The sequence below is a fragment of the Peromyscus californicus genome, unplaced genomic scaffold, assembly GCF_007827085.1.
Source record: "Peromyscus californicus insignis strain IS unplaced genomic scaffold, ASM782708v3 Scaffold_12__1_contigs__length_115047231, whole genome shotgun sequence".
Classification (NCBI taxonomy): Eukaryota; Metazoa; Chordata; class Mammalia; order Rodentia; family Cricetidae; genus Peromyscus; species Peromyscus californicus.
In genome coordinates this window covers 61,868,718-61,888,203 of record NW_026294413.1, presented here as the reverse complement: position 1 = coordinate 61,888,203, position 19,486 = coordinate 61,868,718, and the positions used below count along the sequence as shown (strand labels likewise).

The window sequence follows — 19,486 nt, the reverse complement described above, 5'->3', positions numbered from 1 at the left end:
TACCGGCTTCTTAGTGTTATAAGCCACCCACCGGAGGAAAGACATTTCTACAGGAGGACGTCAACAAATTTCATCTTTTCATAGCCTGTTTACATCCATTTCCAATTTCAACATCTGTTTCTTTGATTAGCAAGTTCTATCCGAGATTCAGGCAGGAGATAATACATTTATTGACAAGAGGAAGGAAGGAAGGAAGGAAGGAAGGAAGGAAGGAAGGAAGGAAGGAAGGAAGGAAAGAAAGACTGGTTATATTCATCACATGCAATATAGCAGCATTTGAAAGGCTGAGGCAGGAGGATTGTTCTGGGTTCAAGGCCAGCCTAGGCTACCTAGTGAGACCCATTTTAAAATGAAAGAAAGGAGAGAAAGTAGACGAATGTCACTGCTGATTGCTCTTCTATGAAGGCAGTTCGCTCTGCAGCAGGCATCTTTAAAGCAAGTACCATGGCTCATAGGTGTTTGGGAAAATGCAAAATCAATTCCTGCTTAAACTCGCTTGTGAAACTTAGCTTTGATCAAAATCGAGAACATTTCATTAGTATAGAATCCTTCCTACCTTGTACTATGCTAATTTGCATTATGAATCTCCAACAAGGATATGAGTTTAAGGGAACTCCCAAGACTATTTGAACATGGAAAATCTTCCTCTTGTCAATAAATGTATTATCTCATGGGACATCAACACATGAAATATTGCTGCTCTCTTGGAAGGCCAGTTATCTTGACATGGTTTTCTTTCAGGAAAACTATGAAATTAATATGCTCATGGACAAACTTATTTGTACTTTCTCCCTTCCTCCTTGTTGGCTATTAAGAGGAGAAGTGGGTACCTGATCCCAGGATGACCAAAGTCGTGGACTGGCTAGAACTGAGAAGCATGGACTGGCCAGGTAGTTAGAAAGCCTCAGAGACCTCTTGAAGCCAGAGGGCCTTAGAGTGTATCAGTCAAGTGTAGGCCTGAGAGTGTATGAAGCAGGGGTGAACAGAAGGAAGAGAGAGGAGGCTGACAAGGTATGTGTTGTACTGTGGACAGAGACGGAGGACACGGGTCACCACGGGGGAGGTCAAGTGCTCCATCATGGTTACTGGCAAACTCTCCTAGATTAAGATTGCCTGGAATCTTCCAGTTGACCTTCGCCATGCCCAGCTGTGCACATTCTGAGACATTCCTCATCTTGCTATGGAGACTTTTCATTAAAATTCTCTTATGACCCCATGTATCCTTCCAAAAGATTCCATTATCATCTGAAGTAACCTGGCAACTTGGTATCACAGACCTGTAAAGTCTAATGAATGCTTCTGGTTTAGTCTCAATTTTTTTTTCTTTTAAAAAAATAACTTTTTCTCCTTAGTGAAAAATTAATACATAGAAAAATATCAAAAGTCTAGTTGAGTACAAATCAAACAATAAAAATATCTAGAAAACCATGTAAATTTTTCCATGTGTTTGTGTGGATATGATTATCTATCTGTATAATTGTGGATGTGAATATGGAACATGAAATATAAGCTGTCTTGTATTTTTTTCCTTTTAACTATTGTAAATGTCTTTTCCTTGTTATCACAGCATATTTAGTAATGACATCATGTTAGTATGTGTCTAATCCATTTCCAGTACTGGACATTTTGGTTATTTATTTATTTATTTATTTATTTATTTATTTATTTATTTATTTTGCTATCATTATATAATAAGTTGGGGGTAAATTTTTCCACAAACCTGTAATAATCTCTCAGGATAAATCCCTAAAGGAGGAAATTACTAGATCAAAGTGTATGCAGTTTTTTATTTTAATTTTTTAATTCATTTTACATACCAACCATAGATCCCCTTCTCATCCCTCCTCCTGCTCCCCTCCCCCGCCCCACTTTCCCCCCATCCCCTCCTTCAACAGGGTAAGTTTTCCCATGGGGGGGGGGCTGACAGCTAACTGGTGCGTTCAGTAGAGGCAGGACCAAGCCCCTCCTCGCTGCATCAATGGTGAGCAAGGTGTCTGACCATGGGTAATGGGCTCTAAAAAGCCAGCTCATGCACCAGGGATAGATCCTGATCCCACTGCCAGGGCCCCTCAAACAGACCCAGCTACACAACTGTCTCCCATATGCAGAGGGTCTAGTCCGGTCCCATGCAGGTTCCACAGCTGTCCGTCTAAAGTTTGTGAGTTCCTATGAGCTTGGTTCAGTTGTCTCTGTAGATTTCCCCGTCATGATCTTGACCCCCCTTGCTCATATAATCCCTCTTCCCTCTCTTCGACTGGACTCCCGGAGCTCAACCTGGTGCATGGTTGTGGATCTCTGCATCTGCTTCCATCAGTTGCTGGATGAAGGCTCTATGATGACAGTTATGGTATTCACCATTCACTTTGTCACTTATGGGAAATTTCCTTCACAATGTTAGACCTAATTAATACACTGATCTAACTGTTCCTTATAGACAAAAGGACAAACCTTCTTTGCAAGGCTTCTTTCTAAGGCTTTCCTCTGTCTCCTACAGAACCTTGTGGAGTTTAGCAGCTAATTTCCTCACTGGTATCTCTCTCCAGACAGCCTCCGAGTCTTCTTGAATTATATAGAGTAGCGCAGGAGAATGAGGCATTTCTCTTCAAGTAAGATGTGAGTTGCATTCACGTGTGTGACCAAGAGATCAGTGTGCACTGGGATTTCAAAGAAGTTTATTTTGTGGGATACCTTCTCTTGTGCTTGGTGTCACCTCTTTCCCTTCATCTCCTCAGAGTACTAGGAATGAAGATGTGAAACTTATTTTTGGAGGGATTTGGGTCCATGTGAAGTAATCATAGTAGAGTTTGTCCAACTCCAGGGACTGAGGGAGTAATCCACATGGTGGTCCTCACTTCAGAAAAGTGGTCTCCTACACTTCCTTTGGATTGGTAATTTGCTGGGAACGTCATCAAATGCCCAAAAGGCGCACTAACATTTGGGCACAGATTTGGATACAGTTTGATAACAGCAAAGGAAAAGCCATCCGGGAGAGGGCCTGGGGATCTAGCCCCCAGCCATTACACTACCAGCTACTCTCGACCCATGGATCCAGGAATGGCATTATCCTCTCCTGACCAAATTGTTTGACAGCAAGCAGGATGTTATTAACCAAACGAGTTTACTGAGACATTGGTGTCTAGAGTTTTATTAGGGCTGGATGATGTACTATGTGTGGCTGATTTTTTTGAGCATTTCCCTGAGGTTTGGGCCAAGACCTTTCATCTCCAGTTTCTCTGTAGTGGGAACTGGTACAGCATTGTAACCACACTATTGGACTCTGGAGGCCAAACCCCCTAGGCAGACGTTCGTGAGTGAGAACGCCGTTGGCACTGACTGGCACATCTGTGGCTGCAGCGTCCAGATTTTCTGAGCAGCAGCGGGGTTCCACTGTATCAGCTTCACCCACATTCTCTCTCTTACGTCCAATGGCTTCCCCTTGGGGTTGCGACCGCAGCAATCTCAAGATTTTTATTCCAGCTCAATCTTAATTCTAAATGTTGGTTAACATTCATATCGCACTTCACACAATCAAACACAAGCTACAGTGATGCCAAAGAGAAGAAAGGGGTCATAGGATTTAAGAATGCACCACAAAGAGTCAATACAAATGCAGAGTCAGAGCACACAGTCAGACACCGAGGTAAAGAACGGTGGTGACCTGGAGGCAAGGGGTCCAGAAGGGGGCTTCAAAGTAGGCAGCACCTGCCGCAGAGAGAGTCACACTATGAGCTGAGCCCCTGAGAGTCAGTTACTTGGTGATCTCCAGGGCAGAGGCCGTGACACATACCATATCGTGACCCTGTGACCAAGTGTGCCTGTGCTGTCCTACGGTCTAGGTGTCTCTCCTTTTATGTGTCCTGGGTGAGGGACTGTGTCACTTGTTGGTCTAGAATGTCTGTCAGCTCTCAGGTGATATTTTTTTTATTAAGCATAAAGAGGTCAGAGGTCACTCATCCTGCTGAGCAGATGCTGGCTGTTCACATGAAGAGTCAAAATGTGGAATCGTTCTTCCTCAGCATTTGTTTCCAAAATGGAGTGACTCAAGGCAAGGGGCTCTTTAAATCTAGACCAACAAGTCCCTCTCAGGTGGACATGTCAGGATCTGAGACATTACTAACTCACAGCAGAGGCCAAAAGTCAGGCTGCTCTTTTGGTTAAAGTTAACTCCTTTCTATGCAATGACATAATTAAAGATTTCAAGAATCATGTAGGCCAATTTTGACAGGATCCTCCATTTCATATTCTATGATGTTTTCAGAAGTTCTCTGTTCATCTTGACCCCTTTAATCTCATTTGTCAATGGATAGTATTTCTTATCTAGGCAACTCTTGGAAATGTGGAATTCCCCCATTTTCCTATGAGGGAGACCTACCTCTTTTGGATTTGCCCTAGTAACACCAGTCTGAGCATATGAAGCCTAACTCCACCTCCACTTTTTTTTTTAACCTAAAAGGTCTTTACATGCATAAAAAGATGCTTTCTTCAAAACAAAACAACATACTCCAAATATCCACTCCTGTAAGGAGACAAATACTGAACAAAACTGTCAATCAGAGGTCTCTACACCCAGGAAAACTATCTTCATAATATGAAAGTTAAAGACAATCCCGAGCACAAAAGCTGGGCAGCTTTACTTCCCTATGCCCCTCACTGAAGAAACTTCCAAAGAATGCACTTCAGGATTATGGGAAATGGTGAAGGAACATATGAGATGTAAGAAGAAGGATGGACAACAGACAAGCAAGCAGTTGGCAAAATCTAATCCCATGGACAACATACTTCTTCAAATCTAGGTGTGAATGGTTGTGTGGAAAGTGGAGTTTTCTTGACCTAAATGTGTTGCTCTGTGAGAGCGGCACAGGGAGATCTCAGTCAGTCATGCTGGTGACCTTTTCTCTTATGACCTCACAGTGCTCCTTTCCCTCTTCATACCTTTCCAGAGTTCACCCCTCTCCTCTTGGTCATCAAATCAAACATCTCTTGTCTTGCAGCAGGTCAGGAGAGTCACAGCTACTTATGGATTATTTATTACATGACAAGCACTGAGCAAAAACAGGTAGATGAAAGATGGCCTTTGAACAAATTGCTTTCCAACTTGAGCGCTCTTACTTTAAAAAAAAAATTATAGTTCTACATTGCTTACAACTGTGGCTGCTTGATCTTTTAAATCCAAGAGAGCTAGCGTGGACAGCAAAATAAACCATAGAGTGTGGTTTAGTAAACGAAGAACCAGGATTCTGTCTGGACTCCAGTGTTTGGCAGCTCAGCAGGCCCTTGGAGCCCTTTCCTTCCAGGTAGAGACATGGAAACTCAGGGAAGCACCACAAACCAGTTTTGGTCAAATGACATGCTGTGTAGGAGCCCCGCCCACAGGGCTTGCAAGCTTTTCCAGCTGCAGAGCCAGCGCGTGCTTCGGAACCTCTGCTTCTCGTGACTTTCGCAAAGCTCTCTTTTCTTCCTAGGTCTGTTCTGATTGGTGACAGCAACCACCACGGGGCTGCTAGCATTTCAGCTGGTTCACATTCCTCCTCCAGAAAGTGTTGTGATCAGGTAACCGCCATGTCTGGAAAAAAGCATCTAGGGAGACGTCAAGCCAGGACACATTCATTTCAGGTTGATTTTTTTCCCCCTTTTCTTTTTTAAACAAATGGCTGGGCTTGCAAGTATTTGAATTGGTCCCCAAAGGTTTTAATCTGTGATTTTTCTTTCCTAACAGGTTAGCAATGGGCAAGAAGAGAGCTAAGGCTGTAAGAGCTATAGGAGTGTTGACAGCTAGGGAGGCGTGAGCCTGTTGCTAGAGACAGATGATCACGTGTATGAGAAGAGGGGGATAATGGCGCGTCTTTGTTTGAAAGCATTTCTGAAGGCTCTTCATGGAGATTTTCTTTTGCTAGTAGTAGACACATCTCGAAACGCCTTAGAAAGTCAAAGGTCTCACACTTGCAAATCCTGTTTCTTCTGAGGGATGGTGAGCAGTCCCTGGTGTCACTCCAGTGAGCATGTATTTTTCTTTTTTTTCGAGGGGCTGCAGTTTGTCCTGGGTCAAGAATGGCAGGGTTTGTGGCCCAACCCCTATCTTTTCCAGAATGTTCACATGGCTAGGCACTCTGGTTAAGAGATGCTGTCACTTGCCAGCAAGGTTGTGTCTGCACAGGTGCAAAAACCTAGACCCTCACTTGCCTGTCGGCACCTGCCTGGTGGCTTTTCCAGGATGTCTGCCCCATCTCCCTCTCTTGAGTGACAATATTGGAAAGTTTGATGGAGGCAGTTTTGCTGGTCAGGGACTTTTCTTTGGCTTCTCTTTCAAAACTGGGGCTGTGGAGACATTTCTCCTTGTTGGTTTTAAGATATATGTAGATGGGGAACAGAGAAGCTATCCTCTGAATGAAGCAGGGTACAGGAAGTCACACAATTTCACGTTTGAAGCCGAGACTGACTGAATGAGACAGTGAGAAACACTAGGTAATCAAGTGAAAAGAAGAGAAAAGAAGCAATACCCAGCAATAAAACCCAAACACAAGGCCACTTCCTGACTCCCGGAACGGGAAAGCATCTTCAAAACAGTGTGTGACTCCCGCCTTACAGATGATCCTAGGGATAACAGCCTGGCCGATGCTCTGGGGAGCTGGGCTGAACCTAGAGGCCAGCTTTAGGAGATCTAGGGTTTGGCAGCAGGGTCTCATCCCCCATGCAGCAGCCTTGTGGACATTTACTCTTGCATCATCTGGGATGCTTTTCTGCTCACAGGCAAAGGCCCCTCATGCTCTGCCAATGGCTCCTGAGGGCATGGCTCCAACTCAGCTCTTCTTTCTATGAGAGTTTACTTTCATTATTTTATATTCCTAATACTTTGGAGACAGGTTTTGCTCTGTAACCTAGGCTGGCCTGAATCCTCCTGTCTCCCCCTTCCACATAAATCCTAAACTTCCCACCTTAATGTTTTTTTCTTGCACCTGAAACTCACTAAGACCCTCTGACTTTCCTTAGCCCATTGAGTGCAGAGATGCCAATGTGTTACCATGAGAAACAACGTTCAGTTCTTCTCTTTTTCATTTTTTTTTGCTTAATAACATTTAATGATAACTTTTTTTCATAATTCCCCAGGTTTAATTTAAAACATCCATGCATGAAATAGAGAAAAACTAAATAATAGCACAGGAAACACATCCATGCAAGCCTAGGAAAGAGCCAGTGTCACAGGGGCAGGAGGGGAAGATGGAACTGTAGTTAGTTGTCTTGGGTTAGAGGAGACTGAAGGTCATTCATTGCAAGCTACTTTCCAGCCATGATTAGGGGCTGGTTCTAAAACGGAACAAAACACAGACATCAAAGATGTCCTTCAGACAACTGGAAAAATGTAAATATGGTTGGGATAATTATCCACCTTCTCAAGCAGGACCAGAACATGACTGTTATTCATCTCTAAGCCCAGTGTGAGGGCATGGGGGTAGTTGATTCAGGAAGATGCCAACAGATTCTGGATATAAAGGGGCAACACCTAGGCATCACTGTCCTTCAGCTTTCCTTTAAGTTCAAAGTTTTTTCGTGATAGAAGTCAGAAACCAAGCATAAATAAATAAAATAAATAAATAAAAATGAATAAAAACAAACCCAAAACCAGATGACAAAGCCAGCAGCAAATTCACTGTTACATTTTAAGCTTTTCTTGAAACCATGGTGCTTATTTATATTAGTATGTGTTTCACGTGTATGTGTATTTTTTTTTTCAATCTTTATTTTATGTGTATGGGCACTTTGCCTGCATGTATATATGTATATATGTATACTACATATGTGTAGTACCTGAAGAAGCCAGAAGAGGACATTAGATCCTCTGGGATTGGAGTTACAAATGGTTGTGGGCCACCATATGGGTCCTGGAACCGAACCAAGTTCTCTGGAAGAGCAGCCAGTGCTCCTAACCACTCAACTAGATGGAGCCGTCTCTCATTCCTTGCATGATTTTTGTTGTTATTGTTATGCTGGAGATTAAAATCAGGGCTTACTCAGGCCTCCAGGCAAGGGCTCTAACAACTGAACTGTATGCAATCACCCCAACCCTGCTAAATTAAAAAAAAAAATTTTTTTTTTTTGAGATAGGGTTTCCCTGAGTTACTGAGGCTGTCCTTGACTCTGGTCCTCCTGAGTTAGTCTCCCATTTAGCAAGGATGATAGGTTGGGGTCATGAGATCTGGCAATATTTTCTATGCTTTCAATGTAATAGTTTTAGTTATTATAATCATATTCTATATTTTCTCAGGGTTTATTTAAAAAAAAAAATTAGGTACATGGCCTCCAACATCCATCTGATAGTCAATACCTGACTTCTGTTTCTTTTGGTCAACCACCATCCAGAGCAGACTTTAATACTTCATACACTGTAAATGCTGTGGCTGTTCCTCTCTTGGCCAAACACCATCCAGAGCAGACTTCAATATTTCATAAGGTGTAAATGCTATGGAAATAATTGCCAGACTGTTTAAAGAATAAGAAGAAAAATCTTACATGGTCAGTACATATACATGAAGTCTGACTAAAGAAGTTTTTATATGGAAAAAGTTTAGTGAGACAATATTAAATACATAAATGTGAACATAAATGTAATCACACACACACATGATATCATGATATGATAGTTCCTATGTGTGCGTATAGTTTTGTAGGGAGACAGGTGTTGTGGGCCAATACTATACACATATATTTTAATCAGATATCTCTTTTTGTGTGTGTGGACTGCACTATGTCCCCACCACCTCAGAATGTAACTATATTTAGAGAAAAGGCCTTTGTGGGAGGGGTAAAGGTACATTGGCTCATATGATAGGCCCTAATCGAGTATGACTGTCATGCTTACAAAAGTATTAGACTGAGACACAAATTCACACAGAGGAAAGGTCGTGTGAGGACGAGGGGAAGATGACCATGTACAAGTCAGAGAGGGAGGACTCAGGAGACATTCATTCTGCTGACACCTTGGTCTCAGAATTCCAGACTGCACGACTGTGAGAAAGGACATTTTTGTGGTTGAAGGTACCTTGCCTGTGGTGATTTGTTACGGTAACAGCAATAAACCAATGGACCACTAGAACCCTGCTTACTGACTGTGCTAGGCCATTAGTTTTCCTTGTCTTCCTCAGCATATCCTGCACTCTCACCAACCGTTATCCTGACTTCTGACTTCGCGATCAGAACTGGAAGGGATAGAGTTGGATATCAGGTATCAGGAACTAACTGGCCTTACAGGATCAGGCCATTGACTGGACTGTTTGAATTCGGAGGGTGTGATGGGGTAAAGTTGATGGACTGTGGTGGTCCATGTGACAGTAGAAAGATGCATTTCCCACTCACAGGCTCAACTCAGATGTTTTCGCACCCTGTTCCAGCCCAAAGATATGCCTTGTCTGGACTCCTGGGCAGTGACAATCCTTGTACCAGTACAGCTTAGATCTTATTTACTACAAAGGGCACAAGCCAACAAGTCTTGTCTTCTGGACATCCTAAGCCCACTCTTATATTTTCTTCTTAGGAAACTGCACACACATTGGATAATGTCAAATTCATCTGACAACCAGAGTTGTCACTATTATATGTTTTATGGTGGTTGTTTATCTTGCAGTGCCGGGAATAGATGGTTACCTATATTTTTGAAAAGCCCATTCTTCTTAAATTATGAAAGTGCAACATTAATTGATCATATATTAGACATTTCCTTCCTCCTATGAGCCCTCCAAGGTTCCAGCTCTGCGGCTTGTGTGATACTCCCTTGTATACACACCACACCCATTCTCCCAGTTTCTCCTAAAAGGATTTAAGGAAGGAGGGACCCCCGTCCCACAGGATCTGAAGTGGTTACACAGCAGGCCTGTGTATACATATTAAAATTCTCCTGGTTGTATTAGCAGCTGTTGCAACCGAAAAACTCAGCGAACAGGATCACTTTCTGTGTGGTTTATTGGGCTCCATCTTGGTCCAGCAGCATTGGAATCTTAGTTACTGCCTTAGCCTGATGCTAGGCCAATCTCCACATGTCATGGGCTGGTAATTTGATCTATAGCCTCCTTGAAGTGAGTTTGCACTGAACACAGAAATTGTGGGTTTTTTCTTTTTTTCCCCCCCTTCTCCTCTTGCCAAGCATTAAATGGACTTTTATGTGTGTCTTTCTTCCCGCTTACAAAATCATGGCTTGATATCAACAAAAATATTACACACCTTCTTCTGAGGGTTTCATGTCCTTTCCTTGGACTCACTGCCATGCATCTTATGCAGTAAGCTCTCTAGTCTCCTGGGCAGCTGCCTACCCACTGTTCTCCTGAGAACTTCAGCCAGAGAGAGACAGGCTTTAAATTTGCTGGGCCTAAGAAAGCACAGGGAGACTGGTGACAGGAAAGTCTTCCTGTGACCTTTCCTTCAGCCCTGGGGATCTGCGGCTTCTGCCTTTCTTACCATTGCTACAAAGTTTGGATGTTTCCAACCTCCAGTGGCAGTGTACAAGTTCTCGAAGCAGTGACTGACTGAAAGGGAGCTGCAGCCCACCTGCTCTTCCTCAGTGGCTGGGACAGAACTAGGGCCAGGGGTATGTCTACTGAGAGAGACACTACAGCAGGAGACTGACGCTTCATGTGAGTTCTAGCTGCTGATGTCTAGACAGTGGTAGGCAGGTTTTTCAATCATGGCCTGCTTTCCAATTGTCTGCATGATGCTAGACTTGCTGGCACCCAGACTAGAGGTTCACAGGGTCTGAGGCAGCACCACACAGATGCTGCCTTTCTTGTACCAGGACCTCAGCCCAGTGGATGACCCAAGGTCATCCAGCTGCAGTCATGTGCTGTTGGGGGACTGAAAATGTATTTGTGTTTTGTTAAAGATAGCTTGTCAAGCAGTTAGGGATGCACATACTAGTAACACCAGGAATGGTACCATGAAGGAAAGATCAAATATCTGTCTTCAGAGTCGTTGAAGTTCTTTTGACTTTGTTTTGTGAGAACTCTCCTCATTCTCCTGCCTCAGACTCACAAGTGCTCAGATTACCCCTGTGCACTACACCACACTCAGGCTCTTTAACACTTGAAAGGAAAACCCAGTGCTTTCTTCTCAGATCCATCAAAGCTTATTTGATGTGAGCCCTGGGATGCCTGAAATCATTGTGGTTTAGATTATGACTTTTTATGACTGGTAATATTTGTCACAAGTGTACTGAATCTTAGGTTTGGGGCCATAGGTCCATTTGTGAGACCATATGCATAAAACCCCAACCATGGTGACATAATTCTGTTTTTTTTTTTTTTCAGAAAAACTCAGAGATCTTGACTTTGATGTCCCTAGGGTAAGTCTTCCAAATAGTTAAAAGATTAAACGGCCTTTAAAAGGAAGATTCTCTGATGTGTGTGTAGAAGGCGACCAAATACTACTGAACTATTTCCATCTCTGGTAAAAACCAGTCAATCCACAAATATTTATAGAATGCCTTCCATGATCAAATTCTGGATGCAAAATTGTGTGTGAGAGCAATTTCATCTGCAGAAGGAGCTCACATAGAGTGGCAAGGCCAGAGCCATGTGTGAGGACTGCTGTACAGTACCATGTGCTGAACACAGAGCTTCTGTCATGATTTATACTCAGTGGTGTGGGGTATAGTTTATGAAATGTCATGGTTTATTTGGATGTCCAGAAGCTTCTGGAATGTTTTTTTGTTTGTTTGTTTTGTTTTCTTTGTATTGGGAATTGAACCTGGGGCCTCATGGATGCTAGAGCAAGTACTTTGTCCCTGAGCTACATGTCCAGTCCTGGATGTCCTCATTCATTGTCTTTTCTGTTTCATCCATGTGTCTAAATGGGAGCTTTGTGGGACACACTTAGGGATTAGTTGTTTCCACTTCTTTGTAAAATTGTAATTGGTTGTCTAACAGAAATTTTGAAGATTTAAAATATTTATATATCATGTACATCAAGGTGAACCTTTGCTGTGGATGTAAGTCTGGGTATTAATATTAGCTACATTTCATTGGGTGATCATGGTGACTCAGGCTCTGTGCCAAGTCACTAAAATGTACTAGCTTATTTATGACTTATCCACCTCTAGTAAGCCAATAAGGAAACTGAGGAAAACTTACTCAGCTTGCCTAAGGCCACTATGAACAACTCCTTATTCCAGAAGCTCAGCTGGGTCCCTAGAGCCCGAGTCCTCTAGCCTTCATTCTGTATCATGAGTTTCACAAACTGAAACGTGGAACTCACTGAGGCATCACGGGATGACATTTAAGGGATATTTAACTGATCTATACATTCAACCACTTTTGGTTTGTGTTGTAGTTTCTTCAACGTTGTTTCCTTAAGATAAATGCAGGAGTAGTTACTGGACAGCAAAGGTCTCCAAACCAGCTAAGTTGGCCAGGGACAACTTCCCTAGCCCTGGAATCTTACCAAGAGGGAAGTTGGTACTATCACTCCCTTCCCGGCTTCAAGGACCTTAAAAACATTCTGGATGCCCCAGAATGTATCTCAGGCATGTATGGTCTGAGAGGGTCAGGTCAGGCTGGGGAGGGAAGGTCAGAGGATTGATAGCTTAAAGACGGAGAGACCTCTGTGGTGTTCCAGGACTTCAGAATCTCAGTGTTCTTGCCTCCACAGTGGACTTGGCATCGATACATGCTCAGTTGGTGTTGTAAGCACTGCACTGGGCAGACATGTGGATGGGGTGTGTGAGCTCTTGTTTTCACAGAGGTACTTAAATTGTTCTTTCCTGGATGGTGGCTGGTTCTGTGCCATCCTTTATTTCTACGGAACTGCTACAGCTGTTTTCTCTAGTGTTTGGTCTTTTAGGATCTTGGAAGAAAATAGATGGTTCACTTATGCTGTAAAGAATTTAATAAATACCCTTTACAAAGGCATGCTGAGAATTTAGGAAAGGCAACGGGATGGTGTGGTACATGACCTGGGAGCCCTTAGCAGTGCTAAGCCAGAGGACAGGAGGGAGTGAGGGGATGTTGGATAGAACCTAGGGAAAGTTTTGGGAGAGGTCTTTGGTGGAGGGATTCAAGAAACTCCCAGAAACGTATCCCAGAGAGGTCTTGGGGGAAGCTCCCAGTCTTCTGCAGGAGCACCCCATTGGTTGACTCCAAAGGGAAGCCTAGTGAAGGTGTGCACTTGGAGAGGAACGCTCAACTCTAGGGCAGAGGGTAGGTGAAGACTTTGGGACAAATAGCAGCTACCCAGCACAGTCGAGCGGCTCTGTCCTATGTGAAGCCGAGCCCTTTTTGGCTTTCTCGAACTTGGTCCAGTGCAAACTGAAGTTGTCTTTGGAGACTCCACCCTTCTGCATTTAACTTCACTCTTCACCTCAAGTTCCCTGACATCCTCTGGCTTCTCTGAATCTTCTTGTGAAAACTATTAATACAAGAAGTTAATGGTAGAGCTGGATCGTGTGTTGTTTCTTCTTTCAGCCTTCGAGGAGCCTATCTACTGATTTCAGTAGTGGCTTCACTAACTCTCGTCCCTACCAAGACTGCATAAAGGCCCCTTCCCCTGCCTCCTTACCGGAATTTACTATGTCTTAAATTCTTGGTGATAGCTACTGTGGCTGGGATGTGAGAGGATCTATGTAGCTCTGATCTCTGTTGTTTGCTGGCTGAAGATGCTGAGGGTTTTTTCCCCCCATACCTTCATTGGCCATTTGTGCTTTTGACAAGTGTGTGTTCAGTGTTAGAGTACGATTCCACCATGAAGAAGAATAGACTCCTATCATTTTTGGGAAAGGGAGGTGATGGGGATGGTGGGGAGTCACAGCCAGAAGGATTCTGCATTTCATGTGGCTTCTAGGCAGGTGGTCTTAGCTTGGGTAAGCTACTGTGTTTCTGACAGCAGTTATAAACACTGAGGATTTGAGATAAATTGTAAAATACACGTCAAGATGAACATACGGATTTTCTTAGGTAGGTAACGTATTAGCTTTTCTTTCCTGGAAGGAGGGGGAGGGGGAGAAAAGCATGCTGGGGTGAGGAGATATATTAGTGGGCAAAATGCTTCAGTCCAAACAGGTCAAACCTGGTCCAAACAGGTCAAGCCTAATTTGAACTGATCAAGTTTAGTCCTGTCCAGCAAAAACCGCACACACACACACACACACACACACACACACACACACACACACACACACACACACCAAACAGACAGACAGACAGACAGACAAAAAATAGTCTGGCCTGCTCCAAACCAGTCAAGTCTGGTACACTCTTCAGTTCTGGTCTGGACTAGTCAGGACGAGTCTAGTTCCTTCTCTCCCCCGCTCCCTCTTCTGTTGTAACTTTTCCTCTCAACATGTCTCCCTCATACTTCCATGCCTTTTTTCTGTGTGGTCACTCTACTGAGTTCAATTAGAGGTTTTCTGTCTAAGCGGGGAGTGGGGGAGATTATTTGAGGGAGCAAGGACAGATTATCTGCAGTTATATCACCAAATAAAATGATACCCACTCCCAACAATCATTAGCTCCCAATACTTTTTCATAAAAGGATGGCCTCGTGCCCCCTCGCCCCCCAGCATCCATGATGGAATGTTGAGGGATCCAATTCTATGAAGATCTTGTGCAGATAAGCACATGGTCAGTGAGTTCCTGAGTACAGCAGCTACACCTTGGCAACTTTTTTTGCTGCATGCCTAACCATCCTCAGCTCTTATATTCTTTCTCACCCTCTTCTGAGATGTTCTCTGGGCCTGGGAAATTTCTCTTTTATGAAGTATGCATTGGGTGTGATATTTATGAATGCTTGCCTCATACAATGCCACCAAAATCTTGTTAGATTTCCTTCTAGAAAGTTTTATTATTAGATTTTTGCACCTAAGTCTATGATCCACTTAGGCTTCTATCTGTTACTAGATTTTAAACCAAGGATTTTTATTCTTTCTTTTATTTCTTTCACCTATGGATATCCAGTAGTTCTACCACCAATTGCTAAAATGACTATATTTTTATTGAATTGCTTTTAAACTTTTGCCAAAAATCTCCTGACCATACACACATGGATTTCTTTTCCCTTCATATCTCTGAATATATTTGCCCCTCTTCACACCACCGTCACTTTCTAATAAGTCAGAATTAGATAGCATGATCTTTCTCATTTTGTTCTTTTCAGAGATTGTTTTAGATACTTTAAAACTTTTTAAAATTTTCTGTATAAATCAGATTTTCAATTGCTATGAAAATAAAACAAAACAAAAAGTGCCGCTGTGATATAAATTAGAATTATATATATGTATATTCATAAGGAATTAATATAAGAATAATATAAATTCTTTCCATCCAATCATTCAGGTGCTCCAGACCTTTGGTGGCTCTTAGCAGCCTTTAGTGATTTATAGCATACAGAAGTTTCTATTTTAATAATGTCTTTCATATTCATATAATTTCCAAATCTAGATTTACCTAAGAGAATCACATCTTTCTTCCTGTGTTGCTATGCTTCCATTTATTTATCTTTAAAGAGGGAATAAAAACAATTATTTCATAGAGCTGGACACAAAACTGCAGGTGAAAATGCTTAATATTGCATATTGCTGCTAATCCCAGTGTGAATCCCCTGTTTTTTTTTTTAATTTTTATTTTGCAATACAATTCAGTTCTACCTATCAGCCATGGATTCCCCTGCTCTCCCCCCTCCCGCCCCCCTCACCTTCCCCCCAGCCCACCCCCCCATTCTCACCTCCTCCAGGTCAAAGCCTCCCCCACGGACTGAGATCAACCTGGTAGACTCAGTCCAGGCAGGTCCAGTCCCCTCCTCCCAGGCTGAGCCAAGTGTCCCTGTATAAGCCCCAGGTTCCAAACAGCCAACTCATGCACTGAGTACAGGACCCGGTCCCACTGCCTTGATGCCTCCTCCCAAACAGATCAAGCCAATCAACTGTCTCACCCATTCAGAGGGCCTGATCCTGTTGGGGGGCCCTCAGCCATTGGTTCATAGTTCATGTGTTTCCATTCGTTTGGCTATTTGTCCCTGTGCTTTATCCAACCTTGGTCTCAACAATTCTCGCTCATATAAACCCTCCTCTTTCTCGCTAATTGGACCCCTGTTGTTTTAATTGTTGGTGGTGGTTTGTTCTACTAAAAGAATGAAGAGGTGATTGCTCTAACTCACCTCTCACTGTCCCCATGTGCCTAGCTGGGTGAATGGCCTTCATGATGAGAAGCCATTGTCAAAGGTGCCTCGAGATGCCCCTTTCCAGCCGGAGACCTGTCCCCTCACTTCTGTGGACGCCCTCCCCAGCTACTGTCCTGCCCAGGGAGGCTTTGAGTCCAGTGAGCCTGGAGTCTGCAGCAGAGCTCTTGTCCCTCTAGTCCTACAATTCTTTGTGGACTATGAATGGTTTGTAGACTTTGCCTTGCACTCAGTGAACTTTTCCATGTGCTCCGTTGATGTGCAGCTGCTAGGTCCTCTCACTTCACGGAGGCCTTTTATGTTGGGCCCAGCCCAGGAGACCAACATAGCTTAGTGTTATGGTGCCTGCTCACTCTGGCCTTCTCTCTGTATACTTCTGTCTTAGGGTTTCTGTTGCTGTGAAGAGACACCATGACCATGGCAACTCCTCTTTTTTAATTAAGAAATTTTTTATTCATTTTACGTACCAATCACAGATTCCCCCTTTTCCTTCCTCCTACCCCTCCAGCCTTCCCCCACCCACCCACCCCCCATTCCCTCCTACAAGAAGGTAAGGCCTCCCATGGGGAGTCAGCAGAGCCTGATCCATTTGGTAGAGGCAGTCAAAACCTCTCCATTCCCCCCACCCTCTCCCCCTTCCTCAACCCCCTCCACCTCCACCCCTACCTCAGGGCTGTGCAAGGTGTCCCACTATAAGTAGTGGGCTCCAAAAAGCCAGCTCATGCACTAGGGATGGATCCTGATCCTGCTGCCAGGGGGCCCCTTGAGCAGATCAAGCTATACAACTGTCTTGCTAATGCACAGGGCCTAGTCCAGTCCTGTGGAGGCTCCACAAGTGTGGGTCTAAATTTTCTAAGTTCTCACTAGTTTGGTTTGGTTGTCTCTGTAGGTTTCCCCATCATGATCTTGATGCCCCTTGCTCATAGAATCAAAGGGAAACATTTAATTGGGTGGCTTACAGTTTCGGAGGTTTAGTCCATTATCATCATGGTAGGACATGGTGGCATGCTGGCAGACATGGTGCTGGAGAAAAGCTGAGTCTTCTATATCTTGTGCAGGCAACAGGAAGTAGTCTGAGACATTGGGTGTGGCTTGAGCATATATAAGACCTCAAAGCTCACCTCCACAGTGACAAACTTCCTCTGACAAGACCACACCCACTCCAACAAAGCCATACCTCCTAATGACCTCCCTTTGGGGACCATTTTCTTTCAAACCACTACAGCCAGCCAGTCTAACCCCAGAAACCCTAGTAATCCACACATTTGGTTCTCTCCTTTCCCCAGGCCTGGCCAGCATGACCCAGAACCTGAAGCCTGTTCTGAAGAAGCAGAGTTGGGACTGGGCGTGAGTCTTAGGGACTGGATCTTAGTGGGGTGGTACAGGTAGAGGGGAGCAACCAGAGGTCCCCAAGCTGAATTATGACCAGTCGTGGGTTCCCTGAAACCTTCTCTTCTCCCCAGACTCCCTGTGGTCAAGCTGGCCATCCACCTTGGGCTGACTGTGCTAGGCCCCTTGCTGGGCATCTTCCTTATTTTTTTCTGGGCCAAATGAACTAGCTCTGGATGCACTGTCCTTGTCTGCAGACAGGCCCAAGGCTGCGGTTGGCCTGGCCCCCTGGGATGGGATGGAGACTGCTGTGGAGGCTTGGGATTAGGAGCCTGGCTCTACCATGGTGATCGTCCTCAGGCTGCTCCTGCACACGAGCTTCCTGTCCTCCACACGGCTCTGGACAAAACCTGTCACCTGGGACTTCCTGTACCAGGCACCCATGGGGAATGTGACCTTTCTCTCTGTGCCTGTGTGAGGGCACCGTGGGGCCTGGGGTGTCTGAGACGGAATGAGCTAAAAAGATTCTGGCCTGGGGAAAGAGGGCTCACCCACACTTCCTTCCTGCTTGGCTCTTGTTGCAGGCCTTCTGACGGGGCCTTCAACTCCTTGTACCTTTGGGTACTGGTGGAGCTGTACCTACTGCAGCTGGCGGTGACCCAGCTGCACCTGCAGGCTTACCTGTGTTTGGTCAATGTGTGGAGAAGCTGCGCAAAAAGGACAGCCGCATTGAGGCTCGCGAGATCCAGCAGTGCTTATGCACCCTGGGTGGCATAGTCCCATGATTGAGGGGGCCTGGTCATGAGGTCCCTGCTCTGGGAAGACCACTACCTCTGCAGCCTCCACTGCCTCCCCCCACAGGGGGTCCGTGTCCACTGATACACAATAATGGCGAGCCTGTATAGTACCTGACTACAGCCCATCCTCACTCCGCACTGCCCTTAGCTTTTCAAGACTCTGGGTATTGGGCTAGTGGGGAAAGAGGGCGGGGCCACTAGATAGAGGGTGGGGACAAGTGTGATAAGGGTTGGACTTTAGATAAAAGGTGGGGTTGGGGTCTGAGCAAGGACAGGGCCAGCAGGCAGAAGTTGGGTGTGGCCTGGTAAGGGTGGGGCCAGCAGATAGAAGTGTGGGCAGGGCTTGGGCAGGGGCACAGACTGTTGGCCTGTAGAGTGTGGGGACAAGACCTAATGACAGAGAGAGTGGAGGCGGGACCAGCAGGTAGTAGTGTGGGCTGGCCTGCAGACTGGGGAGGACGGAGGACCCCTAAGGTCAGCTGGGTATAACCTGCGCATGGGTAGGAACCTCTAGACTCCCACTATTCTGTCTCCACCCATAATTCCCTTCTTCCCTCTTGCAGGTAGCTACTCTTGGGCTCCGAGCCCTCCTTCCCCACTGGCCCTGCCCCAGTCCTCAGACTGAACCCTGCAGAGAACTAGGCCCAGCAGACTATGGCCCAGGTGGCAGGGGTCCTGGGCAGCCTGCTCACTCCCCTTTTCTTCTGTGGTGTGGAGAACTGGTCAACCTCATCTGGTGGACCACCTCCAGTGCTTCTATTTCCACCAGGACCAGGCAGCCTCCGAGCTTAATGACATCACCAGGCGCTAGCATCTGATCCTTGCCCACTGGAATTGGGGCTGTCCTGTGTGTGCCCCTCAGTACCACTAAAATCATTTCCACTAAAATCAGGAACAAGACAAGGTTCATCCGCTCTCTCCACACCTATTCAATAAAGGACTTGAAGTCTTAGCTAGAGCACTGTGACAACTGAAGGAGATCAAGGGGTTATCAGTTGGAAAGGAAGAAGTCAAAGTATCTTTATTTGCAGATGATGTGATTGTATACATAAACGACCCTAAAACATCCACAAGGAAACATTTACAATTGATAGACACTTTTGGGAAAACAGCAGGGCACAAAATTAACTCAAGAAAATCGGTAGCCTTCCTGTATGTGAATGACTAATGGATTGACAAACAAACAAACAAACAAGCAGGAAACAACACCTTTC

General features: G+C 44.8%; 1 pseudogene; it reads left to right on the top strand.

The window, feature by feature from the left end:
* Nucleotides 1-13,906: 13,906 nt before the first annotated feature.
* On the top strand, nt 13,907-18,260 carry LOC128106396 (transmembrane protein 161A-like; annotated as a pseudogene).
* The last annotated feature ends 1,226 nt before the right edge of the window (nt 18,261-19,486 follow it).